Genomic DNA, 5,866 nt, shown 5'->3' on the forward strand with positions numbered 1-5,866 from the left:
ACCATTCTTCCAGAAGCACATTTGTGAGGTCAGGCACTGATGTTGGACGAGGCCTGGCTCACAGTCTCCCCTCTAATTCATCCCAAAGTTGTTCTTTCGTTGTGAAGTCAGAACTCTCTGCAGGCCAGTCAAGTTCCTCCACTCCAAACTCGCTCGTCCATGTCCAAAATATTTTATAATACTTTAGTGTCCCTATTAACATTTTGAATATTTTTCCCAGCAAACAGTTGTGCATTTTCATATGGAATATGTGATATGTCTTACTTCTTGAGTTCTGTGTCTCTTCTGTCCATCCTCCAAAAGTCTTTTGGATGTTTTCTGCAGCAGCTGGAGATAAATAACTCACACATCACGGATAAAAAAATAACACTGTAAGAAAAAGCCATGACATTGCATGGGAAAATGTGAAGTCCCAGTGTGAGACGCTCTTCAGAATGTACGGCTGACGTGGTTGCTGAAACATGATCTTACGCACTGTGCTCACTTTGTAGTGCTGTATAAACGGATCTGTGAATTTGTATATTTATGTTTATGTCATAGGGCAGTGTTGCGGGCCTGAGAGAATAGTTACAAAATTATTGTCCCAGTTTCTTTCACTTGAATTTTTCCCATCGTCTGCCTTTCTGCTAATAATTCAATTTAACATATACACTGCAGACATTTAAATTAGAAAGGATGGCTCAGTGGATAGCATTGCTGCCTTGTGTATGTATACATTGAATGGAGTTTATATGTTACTTCTGTGTTGGCACAGGTACCCCACAATTACTCTTCAATCCTCCCAGAATGCACAGATTTTAAAGGCTAAGTCCATGTTTTATATTGTGTTACAGTACACTTATATTTTGGGTGTAACATGGTGTCAAGCTATAAACCCCCCCACACCTTAATTCTGCTTAAAGGATTGCAGGGTTCTTCTGCTTCCTGGCTCCTGTCAAATTTTGGGTGGATGTGCATGGCTCTGCCCGCAGAACTACATCATTCATTCACAGAGAGCTACAAGTGTCCTGTGCTACCACAATTATTAGTTATCAATGGACCACAAGTGATGTGCTCAGAGCACATGTAGTCCATTGATACTTCCTCCGGCTCTCTAAATAAAGTCTGCAGGAGCCTGGCATTGCACCCACCACTCACTGTTCACAATTGCAATGTTTTCTGCAAATGTGAGTGCAATTATTATTATTATTATTTTTTTTTTTTTTTTTTAAAAAGGAATAAGCCTTTAAAGAGGACCTGAACTCAAAATGTTATTTTCTATGTTGATTGACATATGTAAATATGTTATTTGCACAAGGACTTTCATGGTAGGGCCACCAGGAATTATTTAAATGTAAGTTGCATACTTAAAATTATTTAAAATGATCCTCTGCAGAATGTACATATGAGTTGCACATACAAGGAACATCACAGGTGTCAGACTGCTGGAGTAGAGGTGAGTAATCCTGAGTTCAGTTTTCCTAAGGCTACGTTCACATCTTGGCGTTGCTATTTACAGGCGTTTTTTAGGCATTTTTTCAGGCGTTTTTGTGCAGGCGTTTTTTTGGTTGACTAGTAACCAATGGAAAAAAATAAAAACACCTGTAATCTGCCCAAAAAGAAGCTCATGTACTTTTTTAAGCGTTGGGCGTTTTGCTTAAAACATCAAAACGCTCAGATGTGAACAGGGGCCATTGAAATGAATAGGATTTGTCTTGTTGGGCGTTTTTTGAGCTGATCCTAGAGCAGAAAAACTCCCCAAAAATGCCCCAAAACGCCTACATGTGAACTTAGCCTTAAACTGAAACACATGATTAACGTAAACATTCTTTAAAAGCAATAATACTTTGCTGACAAACATGTTTGCAAAAAATGTTTATCAATGTCCAGCCAGTTTGGATGGATGGTTAATTTACATCCAAGCAAAGTGGATGTACAGTGGGCGGAATTCAAAGCGCTTACAACACTTCTCTGTTGATAAAGACCTTTTACAATGGCCTGCACCTGATCAAAAAAATCCTTACCCCCAGTTTCAGTAGCTTTATCGACTTGTGAAGCAGATTCTGGTAGTTGGATCTAAACCTATCAATTTAACTGTCCCTTCTGCTCTAAACAAAAGTGTTACGCCATAAAATGGCTGATGTCATAACTGATTACATGTGCAGCATCATAGCAACTACAGATTAGACAAAGGCTGAGGCCTCGTTCACATCATATACAGTATCTCACAAAAGTGAGAACACCCCTCACATTTTTGTAAATATTTTATTATATCTTTTCCTGTGACAACACTGAAGAAATTACATTTTGCTACAATGTAAAGTAGTGCGTGTACAGCTTGTATAACAGTATAAATTTGCTGTCCCCTCAAAATAACTCAATACACAGCCATTGATGTCTAAACAGCTGTCAACAAAAGTTACTACACTCCTAAGTGAAAAGGCATAATTAAGCCCAAAGTGTCAATATTTTGTGCGGCCACCATTTTTTACAGCACTGCCTTAACCCTCTTGGGCATGGACTTCACCAGAGCTTCACAGGTTGCCACTGGAGTTCTCTTCCATTCCTCCATCATGAAGCTGATGGATGTTAGAAACCTTGTGCTCCTTAACCTTACATTTGAAGATGCTCAATAGGGTTTAGGTCTGGAGACATGCTTGTCCAGTCCATCACCTTTACCCTCAGCTTTTTTTAGCAAAGCATTGGTTGTCTTGGAGGTGTGTTCGGGTCGTTATCATGCTGTAATGCTTCCCTGTGGTCCAGTCTCAAGAGGGAGGGGACCATGCTCTGCTCCAGTATGTCACAGTACATGTTGGCATTCATGGTTCCATAAATGAACTGTAGCTCCCTAGTGCCTGCAGCACTCATGCAGCCCAAGACCATGACACTCCCACCACCATGCTTGACTGTAGGCAAGACACACTTGTCTTTGTACTCCTCACCTGGTTGCCGCCACACATGCTTGACACCATCTCAACCAAATACGTTTATCTTGGTCTCATCAGACCACACAACATGGTTCCAGTAATCCATGTCCTTAGTCTGTTTGTCTTTAGAAAAATGTTTGCAGGCTTTCTTGTGCATCATCTTTAGAAGAGGCTTCTTTCTTGGACAACAACCATGCAGACCAATTTGATGCAGTGTGCAGAGTATGGTCTGAGCACTGACAGGCTGGCAATACACCCCTTCAACCTCTGCAACAATGTTGGCAGCACTTATACATTTATTTCCTAAAGAAAACCTCTGGATATGACGCTAAGCATGTGCACTCAGCTTTTTTGATCGACCATGGCAAGGCCTGTTCTGAGTGGAACCTGTCCTGTTAAACCTCTGTATGGTCTTGGCCACTGTGCTGCAGCTCAGTTTCAGGGTCTTGGCAATCTTCTTATAGCCTAGGCCATCTTTCTGTAGAGCAACAATTTTTTTTCAGATCCTCAGAGAGTTCTTTGCCATGATGTGCCATGTTGAACGTCCAGTGGCCAGTATGAGAGAGTGATAGCGATGACACCAAATTTAACACACCTGCTCCCCACTTACACCTGGGGCCTTGTAACACTAACGAGTCACATGACACCAGGGAGGGAAAATGGCTAGATGGGCCCAATTTGGACATTTTCACTTAGGGGTGTACTCACTTTTGTTGCCAGCGTTTTAGACATTAATGGCTGTATGTTGAGTTATTTTGAGGGGAGAGCAAATATGCACTGTTATACAAGCTTTACACTCACTACTTTACATTGTAGCAAAGTGTCATTTCTTCAGTGTTGTCCCATGAAAAGGTATATTCAAATATTTAAAAAATGTGAGGGGTGCACTCACTTTTGTGAGATACTGTATGCATAAAAACCAATGGAAAAAAAACACAGATTTGAGGTGCATAGAATATTGCACTGCAGCTTCCATGGCTGTAAAGATAGATGGGTTTACTTTCACTTTAATAGGAAAATGTGGCACAATGTTTTACTAAATTCAGAAAGAATTCCCTCCAGTTTGTAAATAACAAAATGGAGGTAATTAAGACCAACAAGTTTGTATACAGAGAGAGGCATGGTGCCTGTCTCTGTATAGCAGGCAGCATATTTTCCGCTACAACCTCCTATTCTCCCCCCTGACACTGGTTGTCAAGGACGTTGTCAGCTTCTCAACTGACAGGCTCCTAGTACCCAGTAGCACTACAGTGGACTAGTTCCCCCTATGAGGTCTGCTCTTCTTGTGATTGACAGCAGGCAATTGGCAGATTCTTTAGCCAAAAGCAGGCTGTCTATTGGTTAAGGATCTACCCACTGCCTGCTCTCAATAACAAAGTGAGAAGACCTGATGGCGAACTAATGTATGTGAATTCCCATTATGCTCTGCCCACCCAGCTATAAAAATCACTGATTGCTATGCTGTGTGACAGCGGCGGAGGAGCCCAACTGCACTGAGGATGGAGTGTCTGTATGGACACACTGGTCTCCATGCGTGGTGCATGCCCCATATTCATGTACTTATTTCCAACAGCTACTGACATTTTCCTGCAGAGACAAGATGGAATTCTAAAGATTGTTGCAGACAATCTTTATAAATTCCCCCCAGTGTGTCTATGAGCTTTGAGAGGATGTGCTCCTATGCACTATGTATAACAATGAAACTGTTCAAATAAGGCATCATTTACATGAGTGTTGTAGCCTGTAGATTGTGAATGTGCCATACCTTTATGTGACTTGAGCCACCAGGTGCCACAGACTCGTGGTTCAAGCCAAATAAACACATGGCCCACTCATGATCAATGGGCCTCAGCGTCTGTGTGAATGAGGCCTAAAACATAACTCATCAGTTAAATTGGCTTCCTTTTTCAGCTGTAGGCAAACAATAAATACACAAAGATTTCAATTTACAACAATATTTTTTTTAATAAAAAATAACAATAGAAAAGTACCTTTTAAACAACTCCAAGTCTTAATATATAAATTTTCTATGTTGGCATAAAAACAAGAAAACAAACTTGACTGTAGATTGAAACAGTGTTCCTTGTTTCTTTAAAGCTCTCAGTGATATTGACCTATCACTCTAACCCCAGAAAAGCACTTTACACTTTAAACAACATTAGAGTATAAAACAAAAAAAATTGCTATAAAGATTAGAGTGGTACATCCCTAAAGTTTCACCATGGCCATCTTTTGAAGATATCAGTGATCAGGACGGTAATATATAATGAGGCTAATTTACTAAAGAAGTTGAGAATGTTCAATCAACAAATTGTGTAACTATTCACTTCACTTATCCAATCATGTACAGATGAAACATGGAATCAGATTTTTACATAATTGGTTAATTGTAGTAAATATTCACTCAATTTATTGAATATGCTAAACTCCATTAGTAAATCCCCCTCATTGTGTCTTTGATCAGGTGTTTTCCTTCGTTTTGGAATTTGTGTCATGGCACATTCATCTTTCTATGCCCACTGCATACGCCAAGTCTTTGTTACCAGCTGCATTCCATATAATAATAGCCCACACATACAAATAATAGTAGCACCACAAACTGCATAAAACAAGCTTAAAACACAAAGCAATATTAGTAACAATCACCTAAAGGATACATAGCGCAATTGTAAGCAATTAAAGTTACTAAATATTATATATAATGTTAAACATCAGAACAGAACTCCAAATATTGCAGAAGAATAACAAATATAATTTATTAACTATATATTTTTAAAAATTGTAACCAGTATCTATTTTTAAAATACGTTGATCTCCATAGCTATTCATTAGTTATCCTTTAACATAGTGTAGTATGCAGAGATGTACATATTAAGTCACATGTGGATTGGTCACTGATGTAGTTTGCTGAATGTATGACAGCAATAAATATATATGAAAAGTGAAAATGTGCTTCAAAA

The sequence above is a fragment of the Pelophylax lessonae genome (assembly GCF_965119305.1).
Source record: "Pelophylax lessonae genome assembly, chromosome: 1".
Taxonomy (NCBI): domain Eukaryota; kingdom Metazoa; phylum Chordata; class Amphibia; order Anura; family Ranidae; genus Pelophylax; species Pelophylax lessonae.